Below are 25628 nucleotides of genomic sequence, written 5' to 3' on the forward strand. Positions count from 1 at the left end.
AAAAAAAAAAAAAAAAAAAAAAGAAAAGAAAAGAAAGCCAAAAAAAAAAAAAATGCCAGGCGCGGTGGCTTATGCCTGTAATCCCAGCACTTTGGGAGGCTGAGGCAGGAGTTCGAGACCAGCCTGACCAACATGGTGAAACCCTGTCTCTACTAAAAATACAAAAATTAGCCAGATGTGGTGGTGCATGCCTGTAATTCCAGCTACTCAGGAGGCTGAGGCAGGAGAATTGTTTGAACCCAAGTGGCGGAGGCTGCAGTGAGCCAAGATCGAAACACTGCACTCCAGCCTGACAGACAGAATGAGACTCTGTCTCAAAAAAAAAAAAAAAAAAAGTGTGACAAAGGCTGGCTGACTGACAGAACCCTGACTCCTGATTCTAGCCTACATCTTCCTCAGCTCAGCCCAGCCCAGTGCAACCCAGCTTTGTCCTGACATGGGTGGGTGGAGTAGGGGGAGAGGTGCTAAAAAGTGCATCCACCCATTTTCTCCTGCAATCCTGTAAGTGAATTCCATTTCTCTTCATTTCCTGCAAAGAAGGCACTTTGGAGCCAGCATCTCCCACAGCATTAAAAGCAAGAGCTGTGGATTCAAGGGTGATGGGTTCAAATCTTAGCTCCTCTCCTCCTAGACCAGGGACCTTGGGAAAGACATATCTCTCAGAAGACATAAACTGGAACTGGCTTTTTACGTAAATGTCCTGAATTTATGTAAAAAATTCAGTGTTGGCAACTGAGTCAGAATTTTTACAACACTTTGAAAGGGCCAAACTAAACACATCTGTGGGCCAGAATCAGCTGGTGAGAATAAATAAGAACAGTGTAAAGCCCTCAGCACAGTGGCTAGAGATCCATATGGGTTCCAGTTAGTAATACCATGGCAGACTTGGACCAGGTCGGAGAGTCCCAGAGGAGGGGCTCCTAAAAAAGAGGCAGGAAGGAAGGTGCCCTAGAAAGGACTCTCGACTGCCCAGGGACCAACAGGTGACTGTCAGCATGCAGACCTACACCCTGCACCGAGTCCATTCCCATCCAATCTTGTCCTCCACAAAACACCCAGAGTGCCTGGGGATCATTCTGCATCGGGGCTGTCCCATGGGAGGCTATTACTGAGGGAGCAGGTAACTGGGCTTGAGAGGGAAGCCACTGTTTTGTGAGTGCAGCTTCTTTCCTTTAAACCAAGTCTTCCAAAGGCCTCCTCGCTCCAGCGAGCTCCCGAGCCCCCGCCGTCACGGTGGTTGATGAGGCCTGGGGCTGCACTGTGTCAGCTTTTTGCCCCATGGATCGCCCTCCTTACAAACTCAGCAAGAGGGACAGGAAGGACTCCCTTCCCAACGCTGAAATCCAGAACTGCAAACACATGTGGGGGTGGAGGTGCTTAGATGTGACCTTGGCCTCTGGTTTTTCTTCCCCTCAGGGTTCCCCGATCTCCCCTAAAGCAAGGTCTGCTCTGGAAGAAGATTTCAGTGTCACAAGGCACTTGCTTTCGAGGACAGAAAGTGCTCCTGAAATCCTAACTATAAAGGAGACTCTAGGAAAGAAAGGGTCTCCTTTTCCTGCCATTTGCATCAGCCCACTGGCACCTCTCATGCAACCCCCAGCACAGGGACACAGGTAGGAAGCTCTCCTTCAAAGTGTGGGTGTCATAGAGTCGCCTCAATGAAGCAGAAGCCTCTCTGTGTAACCTCAGCCCCAACAAGTCCACTAGGCTCCGCCTCCAGAACACACCCACTTTCTCCCTAGCGTCACCACACCGTCCAAGCCAATCTCATCTCTTGCCTGAGCCCCTTGTTCATCTCCCAGCTTCCACTATCACTCCACCCATGTCCAGGCTCCACCCAACTGCCAGGGTGATGTTTAAGAAGCATAAATCAGTCCAGGCGTGGTGGCTCATGCCTGTAATCCCAGCACTTAGGGAGGCCAAAGCAGGTAGATGACTTGAGCCTAGAAGTTCAAGATTACCTGGGCAACATGGCAAATCCCCGACTCTACAAAAAATACAAAAGTTAGTCAGGAATGGTGGCGTGTGCCTGTGGTCCCAGCTACTGAAGGGGCTGAAGTGGGAGCCCAGGAGGTTAAGGTTGCAGTGAGCCATGATTATGCTATTGCACTCCAGCCCAGATGACAGAGTGAGACGCTGTCTCCAAAAAAAAACCAAAAAGGGCCAGTACAGTGGTTCATGCTTATAATCCCAGCACTTTGGGAGACCCAAGTGGGCAATCACTTGAGAAGTCAGGGGTTCGAGACCAGCCTGGCCAATGTGGTGAAACCCCATCTCTACTAAAAATACAAAAATTAGCCAGGCATAGTGGCAGGCACCTATAATCCCAGCTACTCTGGAGGCTGAGGCAAGAGAATTGCTTGAACCTGGGAGACAGAGGTTGCAGTGAACTGAGATCCTGAGCAACAGAGAGGGACTCGTCTCAAAAAAAAAAAAAAAAAAAAAAAAGTTATAAATCAGAAGCTGGGCATGGTGATGTGCACCTATAGTCCCAGCTACTTAGAAGGTGAAGGCAGGAGGATCACTTGGGCCCAGGAGTTCAAGGCAGACTGGGCAACACAGTAAGACCCCATCTCTACAAAAAAATTAAAACAAAATTTCTTTTTTTAGAGACTGAGTCTCACTCTTGTTGCCCAGGCTGGAGTGCAATGGCGCAATCTCGGCTCACTATAACCTGCGGCTTCCAGGTTCAAGTGATTTTCCTGCCTCAGCCTCCCAATTAGCTGGGATTACAGGCACCTGCCACCACACCCTGCTAATTTTTGCATTTTTAGTAGAGACAGGCTTTCACTAAGTTAGGCTAGTCTGGAACTCCTGATCTCAGGTGATCCACCCACTTCAGCCCCCCAAAGTGCTAGGATTACAGGGGTGAGCCACAGCACCCAGCCCAAAATAAAAATTTTAAAAGGCATAAATCAGATCACATCATGCCCCTACTGAAAATCTTCAAAGGCTTCATAGATCAAAGGACAAAACTTAAGCTCCTGACCACAAGACCCTACAGAATCTGGCCCCTGCCACCTGGACAAGTTCGTATTGACCACTGTCCACTTCCTCACCACCTTCTAGCCATGCTGGGCTCCTTTCATTCCCTTGAACAAGCCAAAGATTCCATGCTTCAAGACCTGTGCACAGGCTGTACTCCACTCTGCCTATAAAATTACTCTATGTGGTCTATGCATGTCTGACTCTTCAATCTTCAGGTTTAAGCTTAAATGTGGCCTATGCCAGTCTATGCTCATCGCCCTATCTGAAGAAATTCACCACCCAGTGTCCACAGAATACCTATCCCAGCTGTGCTTGCTGAGCTACTTGTTGCATGTCCTCTTCCTCGGAATGTGTTCCACAAAGAGTAAGGAGCATTCCATCTAGACTCCGGCCAGGACCCCAGTGACCCCTCCCATGACACCCAGCACATACTAGGGAATGCTGAGTGTGCTCTCGCTCCCTGCCCGAGAAGTGTTGGGACCACACAGTCCAGCTGGCCTGCCTGTGGCTTGCTGGAACAAACACCCCAGCCCAAGATTTTGCCCTTGTTTTCACAGCCTGCCTTCCTTGTCTTAACCTCACACATTTTTCCAGGAGGCTTTATTTGGTTGGGCTCCTGGCTAATGATCAATGTCAACTCAGTAATAGGGCACCAATTTGGTGGCAGATGTTTTCTTGGCAGCACTAGTGACTGGTCTTAGTAGGTGCCTCAGGTCTGGACTAAAAACACCAATGCCCAGTGCCAGCCCCCTTTAAAGACCTCTCTGCAAATAAACTCAAATAAACACCCTGGGCCTCCATTAACGCCCTTCCAGCTGACCCTGGGAACAGTGGGTCTTTCAGGCCTGCTACTGCAGCCACTCCCTGGGCAGTTAAAACACCCCAACCTGGCCTCCGGCCTCTCCTCTCCAGGGGCCACCAGGCCTGGCCTGCCCGCCACCACACAGCAGGATTTCGTCCTCCTCCTTAAAGAGAGGGGAAAGAGGGCTTTCAAGCAGGCAATTTACCATTCCAGACACAATCTTTCAAAGAGAAACAAAAACTCTCCCTGTCTGAGGCAGACCGCGAAGGCGTGTGTGTAATAAGATGCTAATACAATTTAATGATATTTCGGCTGGAAAACCTGTCCTCAGAGCCTCCTTGTGTTGGGAAGGCCAGACATTTAGAAAACAAGAGCTGCACACTCTTAAACCGCTTTAAACAGGGGTCACAGCCCCACTCTTTCCTATCTCTCATTAACTTTAATGCCTTCTCAGGGACAGTAATTGCAGTTACAAAAATGATTTTGTACACAGAGTAGAGGGCTGCTGCTTAGGATCCTCCAATTGGCTTCCCAGACCTGCTTCTCCAAGCCTAGGGGAGCCCGAACCCTGCTCCAACACCCGCCACCGCCTGTCTGCAACTTCAAGTGTCCCAGAGGGTACCCAGTTCCCCTTGAAGACACTGCCCACACTCACCCTCCAGACCAGTTCTGGGGACATACCAAGGGGGTGCTGGGAGAATGAAAAGGCTCTGTCTACTTTGTTCTTCAGAACATTCTCACCCTACTTTTGTCCCAAAGAGGGCAGAGCTCAGTCCACTGGCTCTCCCACATCGGCTGCCCATTGGCACCTGCAGCATCCTTCTGATCCCTTCTGCAGAGAAGGGAGCTGGCTCTCTGGCCTAGCCTAAAGGTGAGAGATCAAAGGTCAAAGCTGCATTGAGGCCCTCTCCAGGTAGAGTAAGGATGACTAGTACCAATCAAGTGCTTATCACATGCCTGGCTTTTAATATCTGCAGATATTAATCCTATCTGCAGAAAGTGCTCCTTGTAACATAAGAACTGAGGTAGTTGGTAACTGCACAGCCAGGATTCAAACCTAGGCTGTTGTCTGACTCCAGAAGGTATATACCATCCCCAGGGGACTAAAGTATACAGGCCTGCAGGTTCCAGGGTGTGGGTGTGGGTATTCCAGATTCCCATGGGCTGAGAGGAGCTCTGAGCTGGGACTTAACAATTGTAAGCTTTTGAGCCACATGGTAAAGGTCCTATCTGGAGGACAGGGCAAGCCAAAGGTATCCTGCTCCCCAACTCTGACCTGGCCTCCCCATCAGAGAACCTAAAGGGAGAACTGAGAGGTCTCAAAGAGCCTGCTGCATGTGCTATGAAGAATTTGGACTAGAAGCCTCTTACCTGTGTCACGAGCATAAGACAACTGCCTTTCTGTTAAAAGGAATACAGGGTTACAGCCAGAATACCCTGCCCCCCAACCTCAAGGATGTGGGATTCAGTGTCCAAGGCCTAACTTCAAGACTCTGTGGTGCATCTAGGGCCTGGGGACCAGCAGTCCCACCTCACCAGTCAATGAAAGCTAAGTGGAGATTTCTTGGACCACTGTTACTGGCTCTTTAGCCAGGCAATTTAGGGAAAGGAAAAGCATTTTGGATGGGAAAACATTCTGGAAACATTTGCTGCATCCTGAGCCCAAACAACTCTATCCTTAAACACTTCATCTCCAAAAGTGCTGGGGAGACCCTTGGCCAAACAGTTTCAAAACCAACATTCACTGCAAGTCCTGCTGCCTGGGGCAAGGACTTCCCTCTGTGAGGCATTTGTTGCAGAACCAAATGCTTTTCTCCTCAAAACAACAGCCAACAGCACTTGGGACAACCTAGAGGGCTCCAGATCAAACAAACATCCCTTTTTTCCCCTACCATGCAAACTTTCTCAATAAATTATTCGCCCACTTCGGATCAAAGCCTGTTTTTGCAGCCTGTGACCTAAAAAGCAAATAGCATCTCTTAAACATGAAAGCCCTACTCCCTGCCTGGGTCAGCTTTATTACTCATTCCTTCCCCCTTACAGTTATTCTGTTGTTATTTTCCTCCTCTGCTTGCTAGATGGCTCTGCGAGTCCCAACCCGTCCAGGGAAGACGGGACAGGACGGATGGTGCGTTCATCTGGGGCCCTGGGTTGAGAGAGAAAGTCAGGGTAGGGGAGAAGCCCTGGGAACCCAGGAAACAAAGCCAGGCCCGGTTGGCAGCTCCCTGCCCAGCAGTTTTGCCAAATGTCCTACTGGGAATTTTACCAGTGAAGGCAGGGAGTTAATGCCACTCCGAGAGGAGGGGCCAGGCGGCCCTACACCTCCCAGGCGCAGGACTCAGTTTGCAAGCATAAATGCTAAGGCGGCGTCCTGACAACCTGTTCGGGATCAGATCTCAGGGGTCCTCCTTCCAACAAAGGCAAGGCATGTCCCACCCAGCCCCTTCCTGGCTGCTTTGGAACCGCTCTGAATGGAAATATGACACCTCTCAATGACCCCCTACAAACTCTGACCCAGGATAAAACTTTGTGCCTCGAAATCCTGCAGAAGATGAGCCGGGTGTGCTAGAGGCAGTGTCGAGGTTTGGAAATCTGCAGAGACCACAATCACCGACCGCAGTGTGCCTTTGACATAGGGCAATCACCTGGTGACCATTCACTTCCCCCAGCCTCCAGCAAGAAGCCAACGGCCAAGCTGGTTAAAAAGTGCCCAGGCCAGCGGCAGTGGCTGAGGGGACTGGGAGGGGAGTTGCGCGCGCCTCCAGCCCGCCCCTGGAGGCAGTCCGCGGGACCGCAGGCTGGAGGCGCGCCGGCGTGATTCCGACAGCGGGAGCCGGGAGGAGGAGCCGGAGGAGGCTGCGGGGGGCTCCGGCCCAGGCGAAGGAAGGGCAAGAGGCTTTGCGGACCAGGGGCGGCGCTGGGAGGTGGGTGGGCTTGACGCTCCGGTCGGGGGAAGGGTTTAAGAGACGCCGGGAAGAGCAGCCGAGCCTCGGGGCGGGAGGAGGGGGGTGGGTAGCCGTGTGCAGTAGGGGACAGGGCTGGGCCTCTGGAAGCTAGAGTGAAGCCTTCCTGGCTGTCTCGCCGGCATTCCCATCCTCCGGCAGAACAGCTGAGAATCGCCAAGTTGACCCCTCTCACCCATTGGCCGAGAAAAGAGGGTGTCTCAGGACCCAGGGATGGGCGGGAAGAAACCATGGGGAGCCACAAGTCTGCACCCAGGCGGGGAGGAGGCGGGCGGGCGCCGCTCCGCAGGCGCAGGCGAGTGGGTGGGAAGAAGGGAGGGAGAGGGAGGAAGGAGGTGAGGCCGGGAAGATGCCACTGCCGGGGGCGGGGCGGGGCCGGGGATCCGGCACAGGGACTGCAGCAGTGCTTGGTGGGGGCGGGGGCTGCAATGTCACTCATTTGAGTCAGGTGTGTGCGTCCCAAACCGGGTCCGCCACAAGCCCGCATCTTCCTAGTAACACCCAGGGCGCAGGGGCAGAGGGCAGGGGACTGCGGATCCGTCCCTGAAGCGGGACGCGAACCGGCAGAGTTGGGAGAAGGTAAACAAGGGCCACGCCCCCTGCCGTCGCCCCGCGGGCGCGCACCCGCCGCTCCGGCCGCTGCCGGTACATTTCCACTCTCCCAGCGCCTCTCCCCCGCCGGACTCCCGCGCGGCCCCGGAGGTGGGGGCTGTCCCCGACCCCAGTCCGCGCCCCTGGCGCCGAGGCTCCGCACCCTCCATACTCACCTGGAAAGGGTGGCCCCCGCCCCTCCAAAAAACTGTCTAATTTGTGCAGAGCCTCAAGCCCAGGAGCCGAGCATGCTGCCCCCGCGTGCAGCGCCCGCGTGCACCGGGCCGGGAGAGGGGGCGACAGGGCGGAGGCGGTGGCCCCCGGAAGGTGTCTGGGACCGGACCGGCTGCACGTGAGCCCAGCGCGAGGTCATGTGCACCGGCTCAGCCCGGTTCACCGCCCGGACGTGCTGCGTATCAACAAAATGAAACTCGGGGAGACAGGAGGGCAGATAGCTCCCGGTTCTCAGAGCCCCCGCCCCGGCCACTCAACCTCCCCACCGGACCCATCTCCAGCCGCAGCCCCTACGCCCGGCCGGAGCCCGCGGGGCAAGTTGCAGCCCTGGCGCGCCCCCACCCGCCCGCGCCCCCTCCGGCCCGGGGGCGCTTTGCCGCAGTCATTAATAAAGAAGGTCGCCAAGCTCACCCTTCCAAAAGTTGTTGCTGCATGCGCCCCTCTCAGCCTCCCCGCACTGTACTCTTTAAAACACGACTGACCAACATGCGCAATCTCTCTCCCCTGTGCTGTGCATCCCCCCCCCCCTCCGCGCTGGCTTCCTAGAACAGGCAGCCAGCAGGAGAGAGAGGGAGCGAGCGAGCAAGAGAGCGAGGGAGCGAGGAGCGCTGGCAGATCTGTTGCAAAAACACCAAATAATGTCGTGGAGATGCGCAGGGCCCATCCGCCGGGGGCTGGATCTTACCTTGCTCCGCGGTACCCCCCTGAGGGGCGCTGCCCGCGGCTACGCGCCGCTGCAGGGACCGGCGCGGGAAGGATGCTCCCGAAGCCGGGAGCTCCTGGGGCCGGCGCGGGAGGGCGGGGGGCGCTCATCCATCCGGGGTCGCGGCGAGGGAGGCGGCGGGGCCCGTGGCGTCCCCGGCCCCACGCCCCCCGCCGGGGACAGTCAGCCCGCCAGACCTGAGCGGGTGCCACTAGGAGTGGGCGCAAAGTAACTCCATGGACGCTACTCACCCCCCCAAAAAATAGCCTCCAACTGCGATGGCCGCGGTCGGCACCATTCACCAACCCCCTGTGTATGTTTCTGTTTCTTTTTAAACCAAGACTTCCTTGTGATCTCTTTAGAAAAAAAAAAAAAAAAATGTGTTGGGGTGGGGGCGGGGTGGGGGCGGGCAGGAGGAGCGAGGGAGGGGGAGTAGCCACTTTTTTCTTATTCACTCTGATCTCCGCTCCCGACACCCCCGTCGCCCCCCCCCCCACCCCCCCTGCCCAGTTGTTTGGCTCCGGCAGGGAGTCCAGGTAGCGTTGCGGGCCCAGTGGGGGGAGGGTGCCCTGCCTCGCCGCGCCCCCACCACGCCTGCCGGCACCCTGGGCCCGGACTCCCCATTGACTCTGGGGCGCCCCCAGCCCGCCCCGTCCCCAGGGCCGGGCCCGAGCGGCGGCTGCGCCCATGCAAGTCCCATCAGGTCTGCTCACACTTCACACACTCACACACATACCCCGCCCCTCCACTCTTTCACTCACACTTTCTGCTCACACCCCGCCCCCTACGCGCCCCAGACCCGGGCGGCGCCCCCCGCAACCTTAAAAAAAAAAAAAAAAAAAAGCAAGCTTATACTTAAAAAAATCTTTTGGCGCCATATTAATGACGTACTTAAAATTTGCCATTTCTCCCTGCGTCAAAAAGACGTTTCTTTGCAAATAACAGCCTGGAGGCGACACTCGCGGAGGGAACGAGGTTTGCACTGAGCACCCCGCCCCCCGGGGCTCCAGCGCTGGAAGACCCTCGCCCTAGGCCCTGCTTTTGAATCGCTGGTTTTAAAATGCGAATCGAATAAATCGCGTGGCGTTTCGCAGCGCCAGAAGTGAGCAGAAAGTGCTGGCGGGAGGGGAGGGGAGGGGATGGGCGCCCGCGAGTCTTGGGGAGGGGGCGCGGCCCTCCTCCCCGCACCCACTCCAAATGTAAAACTAACATTCCGGGCGGGGGAAACTTGAAATTGTAGGCGACCTCAAGAAAAGAGGGGCGGTCCGTAGAGAGGGTCCCCATTGGGCTCGTCGCCCCCTCCCCCCGCCCGGTGCCTCCTGGCGCCTAGCGCTGCCCCGCATTTCCGGGGGGTGGAGAAGCCAGCGATGGGTGGGTAGGTGGCTGGCTGCACATCCTGGCCCCAGTAGGATTTTGCCCCGGGGCGACCCCTTCCCCCTTGCTCTTCCTTCCCATTACCCCGAAAGGGTTAAAAACCGAGGGGTAACTTCCAAAGGCTGACACATGGCGAGGAAGCAGGGCGCCCCTCTCCCCACCCTTCGCCTCCTCGCCCCTCCTCCTCCGGCTCCACTTCCCGACTTGACCTTGTGGTGCACAAACAGTGCGCTCGGATCCTCGCAGTTTCTGGAAGAAGAGCTTGCGCTCGCCAGGCGGGCGGGCTGTCGGGCTGCTAGCCGGCGGTGGCGGGGCCTTGGGTCTGTTCCCGGAGCCGCGGGCCACACCCACCCAACCCGCTGCGCCCGCCGAGCTCACCTTCTCTCGAGGAAGGGGAAGGACTGGCCTCCTGGTTGGGGAGGGATAGGGGGTCAAGCTTCAACCTCTTCGGAATGCCTCTGGCTTGGGAGAGGGTGGTCTGCCCTCGGGAGCAGGTTGTGAGGAACCTGGCCCAACATCCCCAAAGCACAGTGGCCAACTTTTTCTTCCCCCTCATGCTCGACTGCCCCTCAAAGATGATCCAATAATTTTTCAGCTCACCTTTGGCTTTGAAGGCACGTGGGTGAGTTGTGAATGGACACAGGAGTAGCCTTCCCTCTCCAAGACTGAAGGTTGTTTATTCTTCCTTTCCCCTCCACCCCCTCCATGGGAAGACAAATTTTCAATTTACATAAGATGACATTTATGTGACAATTAAGAAGATTCCCCGATGGAATGTTGTGAACACATTTGCTTATAGGAGAAATAAATCTAATAATAAACAAACTCATAATAACAGCACAAATCCTCCGACAGGGCGGATTGTCTACCCAACAAAGAGGGAGATGATGGATGCTGAAATAAGCAGTTTTTGCAACAGGAAAGAAATATGAACTCAAAGGGAGTCACTGCAACATTTCTTCTTCCTTGGCCTTCATTCACAAAGTCTGAGAATTGCCTGGCAAGAGGATGGTCAGGGTATTACCTCCCAGTTAGACCTGGCTGTGGCTCTCAGTGGTCAATTGGTGGGATTTTTCCCTAGCCAAGCTCAGAGTCTGGAAACAGGTGTTGCCGACTTGGAGTGCGCAACAAAATGGTTAAATACTTAGGTTCTAATCCTGGCTTTGCATTCAGAAGCTGTGTGATGTGGGCAAGTGAATTCATCTCCTTTGGACTCTTTTTCCTCTTGGGTAGAATGGGGTGGTTGGAGGGTTCCTGAGGCCATGTGTGCACATGTACATATATGTATGTACATATACATGTGGTATGTGTAAAGCAGCACCTGGCTCAGGGTGCACAGTGCCCATTAGCACTTTGCCAGCTACCTAAGTGGGTTTCTTTAGGAAGGGTAAAATTGTTCTGCAAAGCTTGATGGTCAAGGTCCAGATGACTGTCTCAGCCACATATCTGGGGGTGGGAGTGAGGGCACCAGTTTACTGTGGCACGGTCTAAAGAGATGATCTCCAGAGACGGATGAGGGAGGGGTGACCATTTAAAGTGCACCTGCTCTGTTCTGGTCACTTAGGGAGCCATTCCATCTCCTTCTCCCCGAAACCCCTTCTTACCTGTTCAGAAAGGTTTAGTAACTTAACCACAGCCACACAGCTAGTAAGTGCTGGCAGAATTGGCTCCTAGATCTAGCTGACCTTGAGACCTAATGTGGTTTCTATTTTACTACACTGCCAGAAATAAAAAGTATTACTATTATTGCTTTGATTGGGGATGGGGGTCTGATTGCTGTCTTGCCAAGAAAGAAGTTTATGAGCGGCGCTTTGCCTCTGAGGTGCTTCACTGGCTTGGGGTGAGACCCAGGCCTTCTAATGAGCTCTTGAAAATACCCCTTGCTTAGGTCTGGAAGTCCTGTGAAAATCCTTGGATTTCCACAGCTCTCTGCTGCGATTTAAGGTTAACCTTGGAAGCTTTCACAGAATGATAACGATAAAGCTAATTGTAACTCCTTAATCTTTATTAAAAGTCTCACAAATCATTCATTAACTTTTTTTCCCTTTTTCCACAATCCCTACTTTGGATATAATCATTCATTAACTTTTTACGAGAAAGAAATGAGAAGAAACAGAGTTCTTGGAGATGTAATCATTCGTTTTTTTCCACAGGCCTCCCATATGGCAGGCACCATTCTTGGTGTTGGGGACACAGCACACACAAACAAAAATAAATACGTAAAAAATAAACAAATGAGGGGCGGGGCAGGGAGAGCATCAGGAAGAATGACTTATGGATGCTGGGCTTAACACCTAGGTGTTGGGACGATCTGTGCAACAAATGACCATGGCACACGTTTACCTGTGTAACAAACCTGTACATCCTTCACATGTACCCCGGAGCCTAAACAAAATAGGGTAAAAATGTTAGCTGCTAGAGTGAGCAGGTTAAGACTGGACTTGATTTTATTCTAAATTCCAAAAAATAAATATATATTATGTTTGAAAGTGATTAAGTGCTGTCGAGAAACTCTTAAGTAGGAAAGGGTGATACACAATGTGGGAGTGCAGTTTTAAATGAAATAGTCAAGGAAGGGCTCACTGAGAAGGCAGTATTTGAGAAAAGGAGGTAAAGGAGCGAACCGTGTATAGGGGTATGTGTGTACGTACATGGGGGAAGGGAAGCCAGCTGTTCTTAACCTGGAGACCACAGACTCTCCTCTCCATGGCTCTGTGGATGGAATTCAGAGGATCTTGACCTTAGATGAGGAAAAAATTACACCTTTATTTTCACTAATTAAAATGTAGCATGTTCTTCAATTATCAATACAGATAAATCAGTGATATTGACAGCACCTGTGATAGTATTGTTGGTTGAAATCAGATATTTTCATATCAGTAGAGTTGTTGCAAATATCTTAAAATATCATTACATTTCACAAGTAATTTATTGAAAAAATATCGTTTTACTCATCACTACTTCAAAATCATGCTGCTAGCTCTTGTAATTTTTTTTTTTTTTTTTTTTTTTTTTTTTTTTGAGACAAAGTCTCACTCTGTCATCAGGCTGGAGTACAGTGGCGTGATCTCGGTTCACTGCAACCTCCGACTCCCTGGTTCAAGCAATTCTCCTGCCTCAGCCTCCCGAGTAGCTGGGATTACAGGCACGCGCCACCCAGCTAATTTTTGTATTTTTAGTAGAGATGGGGTTTCACCATGTTGGCCAGGATGGTCTTGATCTCCTGACCTCATGATCCACCCACCTCCGTATCTCTTGTAATTTAATGAATTAATAAAGAAGCACATATATATTTTAAAATATTTTGAGAGTTGTGTTTCAATACGATTGGTTTTCTTTATAATTTGTGGAACTTATTTTATGGATTTAAAGATACAGTACTCAGGAGTCCACAGATGTCACAGACTGGGGAAACAGTCCATGGCACATGCACAAAAAAGGTTAAGAACAAACTAGAGACCAGCAAGTCCAATGCCTCTGAGGCAGGAATGTGTTTAATATGTAAATGAGAGAGGTTATGTAGCACCTTGTAGGTCCTTGTTAGGAATTTGGCTTTTGCTGGAGTGATAAGGAGGGTTTTGAGCAGACGAATGACATGATCTGACCCTGGGTTTTACAGGTCACTTGGGTGTTGCATGGAGAACAGATTAAAGAGGCAAAGCAGAAGCAGGAAGCCCAGTTAGGAGACCCCCTGAATAAACCAGGTGAGAGATGATTGGACCAGAGTGGTAGCAATGGAAGTGGTGAAAAGCGGTCATCTGCATTTTAAAGGTAGCTCTGACAGGATTTGCTGGTGGAGTGCAAGAAAAAGAAAGAAATCAAGGACAACGATAAGCGTTTTACTTGAACTAATGGAGAGATGCAGTTGTCATTAACTGAGATGGGAGAAACTGGAAGGAGTAGGTTTTAGGGGATTAGGAGCTCAGTGTTGGGCATATGAAGCTTAAGATGCCTATTGGACATCCAAGTGCAGCCACTAACAGGCAGCAAGACATGACAGCCTCAGCTCAGGGGCGAGGTCTGGGCTAAAGATAATGTTTGAGAGTGGTCAGCGAACAGATGGATGGCATTTAAATTTGAGATTATCAACTAAGTGAATATAGGAAGAGAAAGGGGCTTGGCCGGGCTTGGTGTCTCACACCTGTAATGCCAGCACTTTGGGAGACCGAGGCAGGCAGATCACAAGGTCAGGAGATCGAGACCATCCTGGCCAACATGGTGAAACTCCGTCTCTACTACAAATACAAAAAATTAATTGGGCATGGTGGTGTGTGCTTTTAATTCCAGCTACTCTGGAGGCTGACACAGGAGAATCACTTGAACTCAGGAGGTGGCGGTTGCAGTGAGCTGAAATCGCACCACTGCACTCCAGCCTGGGCGATAGAGCAAGACTCTGCTCAAAAAAAAAAAAAAAAAAAAAGTAAAGAGAAGGAGCTCAAGGACAGTACCCTTGGGCACTGCAAGGTGAAGAGGTCTGGAAGATGAAGAGAAACCAGCACAAGTGTTGTTAATGTTGTTAAAAAAAATTATTCAAAGAGATAGAAGGAATATCCTAGAAGCCAAAGGAAGTGAGAGAGAGCTTCAGGAGGGAGGAAAGCCCTATGTCCAAAGCTGTGGAGGGGTCAGACAACCTGGAGGTTGAGAATTAATCATTGGGTTCATCAACGTTGAGGTTACTGGTGACCTTGACAAGGGCCATGTCAATGGAGTAATGTTAGCGAAAGCTTGATTGAAATAGTTCAGGAGAGAGTGGGAAGGTTTCTAGTTGTCACAACTTGTTCTCAGATGCTAACTGAGAATGAGATGTCCTCTGTATATGTTTATCTGTGAATGTGTATAGAGGTAGATAACTATATATCTGTAGAAATTTAATTCAAACAACTTTTCTTGAGGATCTTCTAGGTACTAGACATGGTAATGGATGCTACAAATGCTGAGGGAAATAAAACACATCAATTGCCTTCCTAGAGTTCACAGTCTAGTAAACTTTGTAGGCACGTGAAATACACGCAAAGCAATACACGTGACTGAATACACATAGTAAGTCTGGACCTGTTTTTCTAGTGTAATAGACAATATGTTTAAAACTGTGGATTCCAGAGTCAGGCAACCCTTTGAGGAGTCCTGTCTCCACCATTCTCTAGCTCTGTTACTTTGCACAAGTCAGTTAACCTCTCTGGGCTTCATTATCCTCTGTCAACTAGGGATGCAATCATTTCCAAACTTTAGTGTGTATGGAGTGCATGGGATACATGTTAAAAATGCATTCTTTTTTTTTTTTTTTTGAGACAGAATCTCACTCTGTGGCCCAGGCTGGGGTGCTGTGGCGTGATCTCAGCTCATTGCAACCTCCGCCTCCCGGGTTCAAGTGATTCTCCTGCCTCAGCCTCCCAAGTAGCTGGGATTACAGGTCAGCACCAGATGCCTGATTAGTTTTTGTATTTTTAATAGAGATGGATTTCACCATGTTGGTCAGGCTCGTCTTGAACTCCTGACCTAGTAATCTGCCCACCTCAATCTCCCAAAGTGCTGGGATTACAGGCGTCAGCCACCATGCCCAGACTGAAAATCCTGTTAAATAACTTGCAGTATATGCCCAAATGCTGAAGTACAGCATACCCTAAATTGAGAGAATAGTGTAAGATTGGTTCAACATTCATTCACTGAATATTTATTGCCTGCTATGTTTCCAGCTGGGTTGGTTCACCCCTCCTTAGGCAACCTGGTGGTCCCCTGCTCCTGGGAGGTCACCATATTGATGCTGAACTTAGTTCGGACACCCAATCCACATAATGAACTACAGCACAGAGCTCCTGGGCTCAAGTGGTCCTCCTGCCTCAGCCTCCAGAATAGCTGGGACTGCAGGCACGTGCCACCACGCCTGGCACTTGCTATGTTCAAGGTGGTATACAAGGGTTGCAGAGAGACAGAAAATACCTGACTCAACAATTTGTCTGAGTCATCAAAGTAGGCAGAAGCCTCAGATGTAGTTAGCCCACCTCTGTGCAGCCCACCTCTGTGCCAGGTGTGCCAAGTCCTCATTTGGGTTCTAGACTTGTATTCACACACTCACTGCTTAGGGCAATGCTCGTCCAACTATACTATGCACACAAATCACCTGGGATCTTCTTCAGATGCAAATTCAGACTCATTAAGTCTGCGAGCGCTGAGTCTGCATTTTATTTTATTTATTTTTTATTTTTTTTATTTTTTGAGACAGAGTCTTGCTCTGCCACCCTGGCTGGAGTGCAACGGTGTGATCTTGGCTCACTGCAACCTCTGCCTCCTGAGTTCAAGCGATTCTCCTGTCTCAGCCTCCCGAGTAGCTGGGATTACAGGAGCACGCTGCCACACCTGACTAATTTTTTGTATTTGAGTAGAGATGGGGTTTCACTGTGTTGCCTGGGCTGGTCTCAAACTCCTGAGCTCAGGCAATCTGCCCTCCTCGGTCTCCCAAAGTGCTAGGATTTATAGGCATGAACCACTGCGCCTGCCACCGCCCCCCCCCGACCTTTTTTTTTTTTTTTTTTGAGACAGAATCTCACTCTGCCACCCAGGCTGGAGCGCAATGGTACCATCACAGCTCACTGCAATCTCGACCCACCTCTTAGGCTCAAGAGATCCTCCTGCCTCGGCCTCCAGAGTAGCTAGGACAGCAGGCATATGCCACCATGCCTGGCTAATTTTCGAAAGTTTTAGGGGGTCTCACTGTGTTGGCTAGGCTGGTCTTGAAATCCTGACCTGAAGTGATCCTCCCATCTGGGCCTCCCAAAATGGTGGGTTTACAGGCGTGAGCCGTTGCACCCAGCCAAGAATCTGTATCATGATTATTATTAAAGTGATACCCCTGCCTCAGCTTCCTGAGTAGCTGGGTACAGGCACCTGCTACCACGCCCCAGCTATTTTTTTTTTTTTTTTTTTTGTATTTTTAGTAGAGACAGGGTTTTGCCATGTTGGCCAGGCTTGTCTTGAACTCCTGACCTCAGGTGATCCACCTGCCTCGGCCTCCCAAAGTGCTGGGATTATGGACATGAGCCACCGCACTCTGCCAAGTCTGCATACTTAACAAGTTTCAAGATGATGCTCATGTTGCTGGTCCACAGATAGCACTTGAAGTAGTGCAGGTTTGGAGATTAGAAAAATTGGGTTACAACACCTGCCCTGTAACCTTAGGGTTTCTGGAGAATTCCTGGGAATCCTGAAGGGGTACAGTGGAGTCTAGGAAGCTTTGCTGATTGCACAGATCCAAGTAAGGTTTGCTCACACTTCTTTCTGTTTCTTGTGTTTCTGTCATCCCGTCTTTACCCTGCCACATATATCCAGTGGCACAAGGTGGCCTCCTCTAATGGACGATGAGCATTTATTCTGTTGGTCATTCAGTAAATATTTCCTGAATGCCTACTATGTGCCAAGCTCTGTGTAAAGCATATTATTTGGCATTCAGGAGAGGACAAAACTAGCAGCTTCTGCCTCCTGGGCTCCAGGCAGAAACTGCAGCCTGGGTTTGGAACAGAGGGAAAAGCTACCCAGGTCTGTGTAGCTTTGGAAAGATCCAGACTTGGCTCCTACTGGGGTGTCCTACAAATGCATGCCTGGGAGAGGCAGCCCTCTGGAGCCTTAGCCAGCCATTTTGGAGACGGTACTGCCCAGTCCCAGGAGATGTCTGGATAATGTGCCAGCCAGGCCACCTGTCCCTCTTAGACTCACAGATCCAGCCCAGTGGCCACAGATGGCAAAAGGAAATGAAGATCCCTGGGGCCTCCAAACGCTTCCCCAGAAACTGGCAGCAGCTAATAACTCCAGCCAAGTCAAGGGCCAGCCCAACCAGAGTCAAAGTGTGAGAAGCCACATTCTGAGCTGAGGGGCCTGGCCCAATCCAAGGACCACCAAGAACCAAAGGTGCTGGCTCCAGGTTGAGCAGTGTAAGCGAAACCCTTTATTTCACCTTTCCCAGGGTTTCTGACCAATCAAAGCAAATCTCCCTACACCTGATAGTCTTACAAAGACTCTTTCCTTGTATTTACTGATTTATTTTTATTATTTATTTATTTATTAGACACAGGGTCTCACTGTCATCTAAGATGGAATGCAGTGGCACAATCGATCATAGCATACTGTGGTCTCAAACTTATCTTGGGCTCAAGTGATCCTCTCATCTCAGCCACCTGAGTAGCTGGGACTGCAGGCGTGAGCCACCATATCCAACTAATCTTTTATTTTTTACAGAGATGGGGGCTCACTACGTTGTTCAGTCTGGTCCTGACCTCCTGATCTCAAGTGATCCTACCTCAGCCTCCCAAGGTACTGAGATTACAGGTATGAGCCACCATACCTGGCCCCATGTATTTACTGATTCACAGTCACCCTGGAGATAATGTGGCTTATATTAGAAATAGCATACATGGGCTGGGCATGGCGGTTCATGCCTGTAATCTCAGCACTTTGGGAGGTTGAGGTGGGCAGATCACAAGGTCAGGAGTTTGAGACCAGCCTGGCCAATATGGTGAGCCCCGTCTCTACTAAAAATACAAAAATTAGCCAGGTGTGGTGGCGTGTGCCTATAGTCCCAGCCACTCGGGAGGCTGAGACAGAAGGATTGCTCGAACCTGGGAGGCGGAGGTTGCAGTGAGCTAAGATTGCACCACTGTATTCCAGCCTGAGTGACAGAGTGAGACTCCATTTCAAAAAATAAAAATAAAAATAAATAAGAAATAGCACACATTGGGGCAGGGCATGGTGGCTCATGCCTTTAATTCCAGTGGGTTGGGAGGCTGAGGCAGGAGGATTGCATGAGCCCAGGAGTTCGAGGCTGCAGTGAGCTACAATTGCTCTACTGCACTCCAGCCTGGGTGACAGGGTAATACCCCATCTCTAATAAAAAAAGAAAAGAAAAAAAAGTAGCATACATTCACAAACGCTTACGTGATCAAGGCTCTATGCTGAGGCGGTGAGTTTCAGGTACAGATCTCCCTTCATTGGATTTAGGCCCGTTTAAGAAGACAGATCCTTAAGCATATGCAGGATGGTCAAAGTACAGCAAGCCATCTGAGGACCCTGGAGGTTGAAATGGGCAAGACAGTTTCTTGAGAAAGGCCTGGAGGTGGACCTGCATAGTAACGGTGATTCATATGAGATGGGGTTGAGAGTGGCGGAGAGGTGGCAGTGGGAGGATGTTGGGGAAATCAAAGATATCAGATATGTATGGTGTCTGCCTGGTGTATAGCATGCAGTGGGGCATGGAGCATGATGCTAACCCCTGGGGGCTCCCTGGGTTCCAGAATCTATATGTGTGAGCTGCTTGAAGTGAAGGTGAGACCATGCAGTTGCCCCACACTGGAAGGAGGAGATGAGAGCGTGCAGGGCCGGGTGCGGTGGTTCACACCTGTAATCCCAGCACTTTGGGAGGTCGAGGTGGGTGGATCACCTGAGGTCAAGAGTTTGAGACCAGCCTAGCCAACATGGTGAAACCTCATCTCTGCTAAAAATACAAGAATTAGCCAGCACTTTGGGACATGCTGGCTGGTGCCTGTAATCTCAGTTACTCAAGAGGCTGAGGCAGGAGAATCACTTGAACCCAGGAGGTGGAGGTTGCAGTTAGCCATTCCACTCCAGCCTGAGTAACAAGGGAAAAACTCCATCTCAAAACAAACAAACAAACAAACAAAAACAAAACAAAACAAAAATAAGAGAGAGCCTGCAGCTCTAAGTCCAGGAATCTCCTCAGTGAAAACCTAGAAACAGCCTGAATGTCCATTCACTAAAGGACTAACTAAATAATACACAGTGCAAATAGAACAAAGCAGCCAGCTGGGCGTGGTGGCTCACGTGTGTAATCCCAGCACTTGGGAGGCCGAGGCGATGGATCACTTGAGTCCAGGAGTTTGAGACTAGCCCGGGCACCGTAGTGAAACCCTGGCTCTATAAAAAAATACAAAAATTAGGCTGGATGCAGTGGCTCACGCCTATAATCCCAGCACTTTGGGAGGTCAAGGTGGGAGGATTACCTGTGGTCAGGAGTTAGAGACCAGCCTGCCCAACATGATAAAACTCCATCTCAGGCCGGGCGCGGTGGCTCAAGCCTGTAATCCCAGCACTTTGGGAGGCCGAGGCGGGTGGATCACGAGGTCAAGAGATCGAGACTGTCCTGGTCAACATAGTGAAACCCCGTCTCTACTAAAAATACAAAAAAAATTAGCTGGGCGGGGTGGTGCGTGCCTGTAATCCCAGCTACTCAGGAGGCTGAGGCAGGAGAATTGCCTGAACCCAGGCGGCGGAGGTTGCGGTGAGCCGAGATCACGCCATTGCACTCCAGCCTGGGTAACAAGAGCGAAACTCCGTCTCAAAAAAAAAAAAAGTCTGCATTTTTATCTGAACACACACAGAGACACAAGCATATGCACTTTTGTAGAGGAAAAAAATCTGGAAAGGTATGTGCCAAATTCATGACTTTGCTTATACTGGGGTGTGTAGGGAGCAAGACTGGGAAGGGGTGAAGGGCAGGGTGGGGGCTGTGGAGATGGAGGGAGGAGTCGACTTTGTGGTCTTTGGGTAAGCCCCAAGAGGCCCTCTGCATTTGGGCAGTGCTGGCTGCCCTCAGGTGCTTGGAATCCTCCCAGGGACAGAAACATCATTGGTGTGGGGAGGGCACGCTCCTTCTGGCAGGAAGGGGCAAGAAACCTGCCCTCTGCCCTAACCTCAGAGATGCCCTCTGTGTGGCTTGGGGCCTGTTTGGCCCTCTCTGGGCCCCAGGGTTAAGGTTTCTCTAAGCTGTTTCAGCTGGACCAGTCTCAGATCGTAAATGTATTCCAGAGCCTTCTCATGGACATTGGGTTCCAGCAGGGGCACAGAAAAGCCTCGCTTGGCCTTTGGCCTGCTCAGACCTGGGTGGGCGGCCTGGGGCTGGGAGGCTGTGTGGGAGGAAAGTTTCTGAGCAGCGCGGCCTCCAGCAGGTGGAGTGCCCTTTCTTCCCAACGAATTCAGTCTGAGAATACCTGGCCCGGCCTGGCTCCTGAGACAGCAGAGGGGACACAATTCATTACCTGGTGGACTCTACACAGTTCGTGAGAACTCACTGAGTTGGGGCTCTGGGCTGGCCTCAAGGGAAGTGGAGGCTGCCTGAGACCAGGGCTTGGGCTCTAGGCCTGCAGGGAAGCTGGTGCAGGCGGTGCTCAAAGGCAGGTCTGTGCTCCACACACAGTAGCTTTTGGCCAAGCGCTGGGCTGGCTTCAGGCTACAGAGATGTGTTACACATGCGGTTCCTGCCCTGAGCATACCACATGATGGGAGGGGGCAGACACTGGATTCTAACCAGTGTATGTGGACAGATCAGGGCTCAGTGTGGGGCAAGAAACAGCAAGGCCACCTGGCCCTGGGACGCCTCACCCCAGTCAAGGTTTCATTGATGGTGTCCTGGCCTTGATCAGCCTCCCACTGCTCGGAATGTCTCCAGGGTACAAGGTGGCTCCATCGGGAGGGAGTCTTCTTCAGGCACTAGTGAGCAAGTTGTTCCTCCCTCAGGGCCTTGGGCACAGTGACTTGTGAGGCTGGGGTGGCTCTGGGCACTGTGACTCCCGGATAGGCTGGGACCTGTGGCTCTGGCTCACAGTGAGCTGCCTCCAAATGTGCTGGATCTCCATCCCCGGCACTGGGGAGAGGCTTGAACACAAATTGGCACTGGATGCCCGTGTAAGGGAGATGCTTGGAAATGAGAATTCTTGTTGAGTTAAACGAGGTGAGCTCTAGGTAGCTAGGCCAGCTCTAGGCAGATTATCTACCTAACGCAGCTCCTCTAGGAGAGTGCTACAGAAAGAGGAAACCTACGTTACCTGCTATCTTGGTTGGCCAGGAGACGCAGACTCCTGGGGGGCAAAGGGGACTGTGTTGGGTTGTAGGGGCTGCCCTGGAGAGCATCTACCAATGGGCATCTAGCTCCCTTGCCTCCCTGATCCTCAACTGCCCTCCCTCGGAGCTCAAGAAAGGGCAGTCAGCTCCTAGGAGTCCAGTCCTCTGGCTGGCCAGGCTAGAAGGGCATACCTAAGGAGAAGCAGACACCATCTTTGCCCCAGAAGACCTCACAGCCCAGGTGGGGAGGTGAGATTCCTAAGCTGGAAACACGATGAGGTAGGACATGACTCAGTGCTGAAGTGTTTGCTTTGGCCCTTTGTGTGAGTGAGGGGCGGAGGAAGCCAGGAAGGAGCTGCTAGTGTGGGGGCAGAAGGAAGAGAGAAGGTGCATTTGTGCATACCCACATGCGTGTGTGTTTGTGTGGTGTGTCATGTGTCTGCATGTGTCACATCTGAGGTCATATCTCCGGAGTCCCCCACCTTCTGTGCTATTTGCCCAGACAACCTAAAAATAATTTCCGTTTAGCTTTAAGATTTGTTATTTGATGCACAAGATGCTTGCCCAGCAGATATACTTTTCCACCCACACTTTATGTAAGATCAACATCAAGTTAAAATGAGTCTGCATTATTTATGCATACTCAAGGAGGCTAGTAGGCAAAAGGCAGACTAGAGCAGCTGGGATTTCACTAGAAAGTTTATATAAAAATGGTCCCTGGCCAGGACCAGTGGCTCATGCCTGTAATCCTAACATTTTGGGAGGCCAAGGCAGGAGGTTAGCTTGAGTCTAGGTGTTTGAGACCAACCTGGGCAACATAGTGAGACTCTATATCTTAAAAAATACAAAAATTAGGCTGGGCGCGGTGGTTCACGCCTGTAATCCCAGCATTTTGGGAGGCCGGGGCAAACAGATCACCTGAGATCTGGAGTTCCAGACCAGGCTGACCAACATGGAGAAACCCCGTCGTTACTAAAAATGCAAAAGTAGCCGAGTGTGGTGGTGCATGCCTGTAATCCCAGCTACTCAGGAAGCTGAGGCTGGAGAATGGCTTGAACCTGAGAGGCTGAAATTGCAGTGAGCCGAGATCGTGTCACTACACTTCAGTCTGGGAAATGAGAGCAAGACTCTGTCTCAAAAAACAAACAAACAAACAAACAAAAACAAATTAGCTGGGCATGGTGGCACTCACTTATAATCCCAGGTACTCTGGAGGCTGAGGTGGGAGGATCACTTGAGCCTGGGAGGTTGACGCTGCAGTGAGCAATAATCACACCACTGCACTCCAGCCTGCATGACAGAGCAAGACCCCATCTCAAGAATAAAAAAAATGTTCCAGTGTGGATGACAAAATTGGACAGTGTGCAGGGATTGGCAATCATAGCATTGATGGGGATGATGATCAGATGAAAAAGGACCCTCTATGGCTACTGGGGGTGTCAAAAGGCCCTTATTTCACACACACATGACATAGCAATGGGCACATGGCCAGCACTCAGTGCATATTTATTGGACTTACATCTATTGATCCTCTCAACAGACATTGAGAAAAAATGTTCATATATGTAACACATGTGCAAAGTGGAGCTAAATTGATAATTCATCATGGACAGTGGACAACTAAATGATAGACTGAGTTTAAAGTTTAGTTTATTAGATAGATGGCTGAGGGGTGATGCTGTTATCACAGTAAAAGATCAAAGCCACAGAAAAATGATAGATTGATAAATAACGTATTGAAACTTGATAAAGGGGGAGGAAAAGAGAGAAATTGTGGTCAATAGATCCATGGTCAGCTTCAAATAAGTAGGTAGATAGGTAAATAGAAATGTAGCAATAGAGCAAGAGAGACAGACAAGAGGGTGAGAGCGCTACTGCGGTAGGCACAGTGATGCCCATCCCTGAAGATGTCTATGCTGCACTCCCAGAGCCTGTGAATACGTTCCCTGACATGGCAGAAGGCACTTTGCAGCTATGATTAAATTAAGGGCCTTGAGAGGGAGGGATTATCCTGGATTGTCCAGTGGGCCCAGTCTAATCGCATGTCCTATCACTGACCTCTCTTCCACTGTGCTGCAGCCTCCCCTTTGCTCTTTTCAGTTCTCGATCATGCCAAGCTCGTTCCTGCCTCAGGGCCTTTGTACTCGCTGTTTTCTCTGTCGGCTCCTTTTCATCACTCCGATCTCAGTTCGTCTCCTTGCTTCCAGATTTTTGTCCTGAAGCCTTGGGTACACTCTGTTCCTGGGGACTCGGGTGGGGTAACGGGATGTCCAAGCTCCTTGCCTGTACTGGCTGGCACTGTCCCCAGCCCCAAGTCCTGCCCAAGGTTGTGGGATGGAGTGGTGTGCATGACTCATCAAGCCACAGACACAGTCCCCTTGTTGGAGGGACCTGAGCAATTATGTTGTGGTTAACTCCAAGGGCCAATGGCTCAATTGAAAGGGAAGGTTAGGAATTTCCCCAAGTTCCTCAGACTCACATGGCACCAAGAGGGAGCTAGAGAGTGGCGGAGCTGGGAATAGCCTGTGTGGACGATGCTGTGACCTCTCTGAGCACTGCCATGTCCCTAGCCCGACCTCAGCCAGGCTTTGAAGGAGTAGATGGCATATCCCAGTCTCATAGGGGCCCACTGCCCTTCCAGCATTCCTTTATTCACCCCACATCAGGTATCATGCTGCCCTAGCACAGGTCAGGCCTGCCCTGAAGGAGCCTGTAGTCTAGCCAGGGAGACAGGCTGGCCAGCAAACCTTACAGGTCTACTGAAAAGTGTCCAGAATTGGGGGCACACAGAAGAGGGCCTCGAGCAGGTGATGGGGCTTGAAGGCAGTAAGAAACCAGCTGGAGGGGTGAAGGAAGGGCATGCTGGGCAGCAGGAGCAGGCTGGCTGGGTCAGGTTTCTGGGGCTGCTGTAACAAAGTGCCACAGGCAGGGGGGCTTACAGAGCAGACACTTATTCCCACTGTTGCAGAGAATAGAAGTTCCAAACAGAACTGTGGCTAAGGCCACGCTCCCTCCAAGGCCTTCAAGGGAGGATCCTGCCTTGCCTCTACCAGCTTCTGGTAGCTGGAATAACTAACTCTGCATAACTCCGGTCTCTGCCTTCATTTTCACCTGCTCATCTTCCCTATAGGGTCTTGCTCTGTGGTCCAGGCTCGAGTGTGCTGGAATGATCATGGCTCACTGCAGCCTTGCCCTTCTGGGCTCAAGTTGCCCAGTCTTTCAAGGAGCTGGGACTACAGGCACAGGCACCATGCCCAGCTAATGTTTTTAAATGTTTTTGTAGAGATGAGGTCTCACTATGTTGCCCAGCCTGGTCTTGAACGCCTGGCTTAAGCTATCCTCGTGCCTCAGCCTCCCAGAGTGCTGGAATTATAGGTGTGAGCCACTGTACTTTGTCCTCTTTTTTAAAAAATAAAAATGTTTTATTGCTACATAATAGTTGTACCTATTTTTGGGGTACAGGTGATATGTGGACACATGTATACAATGTATAACACCAAATCAGGATAATTGTGGTATCTGTCATCTCAACAACTTTTTCTCTTCTTCTTCTTCTCCTTTTTTTTTTTTTTTTTTTCTTTTTGAGACAGAGTTTCACTCTTGTTACCCAGGCTGGAGTGCAATGGCGCGATCTCGGCTCACCGCAACCTCCGCCTCCTGGGTTCAAGCAATTTTCCTGCCTCAGCCTCCTGAGTAGCTGGGACTACAGGCGTGCACCACCATGCCCGGCTAATTTTTGTATTTTTAGTAGAGACGGGGTTTCACCTTGCTGACCAAGATGGTCTCGATCTCTTGACCTCGTGATCCACCCGCCCCGGCCTCCCAAAGTGCTGGGATTACAGGCGTGAGCCACCGCGCCTTTTTTTTTTTTTTTAACTAGGCAAAGAACTTTATTAACCTTGGTTTCAAACTTGATTCCCAGGCTTCTTCAGCTTAATTAGCTGCAAAGAATGAATTGTGTATAAGCAAAAAACTAAAAAGAGCTGCAGTGTCCAAGGGGCTTGGGGTTAATAATATCAGAGATCTAGATTTTACCAGATCCATAAACAAAAATTTCTTAAAAAGCAGTCATAATATAAAATAGCAACTCGCAGTAACTTCTTCAAGTTTTACCTGCAGAAGTTGACTCAAT

At 50.8% G+C, this 25628-nt stretch overlaps 1 protein-coding gene across 13 annotated transcripts in view; it reads right to left on the reverse strand.

Moving 5' to 3' along the window:
* JADE2 (jade family PHD finger 2) overlaps positions 1 to 10129 on the reverse strand; it is a 61006-nt gene extending 50877 nt beyond the window's left edge. For 2 of the 13 annotated variants that reach the window (XM_074381502.1, XM_039468587.2), the window contains exon 1: positions 9865 to 9980. The gene's annotated coding sequence lies outside the window, so the exon portion shown is untranslated. Of the gene's footprint in view, positions 1 to 7520; positions 7816 to 7989; positions 8202 to 8263; positions 8647 to 9864; positions 9981 to 10033 lie in introns of those variants that run through there. The other 11 variants (XM_074381496.1, XM_074381492.1, XM_074381494.1 and 8 more) reach the window with 10 other exon arrangements.
* Between the last annotated feature and the right edge of the window lie 15499 nt (positions 10130 to 25628).

This window comes from Saimiri boliviensis, chromosome 1, assembly GCF_048565385.1.
Source record: "Saimiri boliviensis isolate mSaiBol1 chromosome 1, mSaiBol1.pri, whole genome shotgun sequence".
Classification (NCBI taxonomy): Eukaryota; Metazoa; Chordata; class Mammalia; order Primates; family Cebidae; genus Saimiri; species Saimiri boliviensis.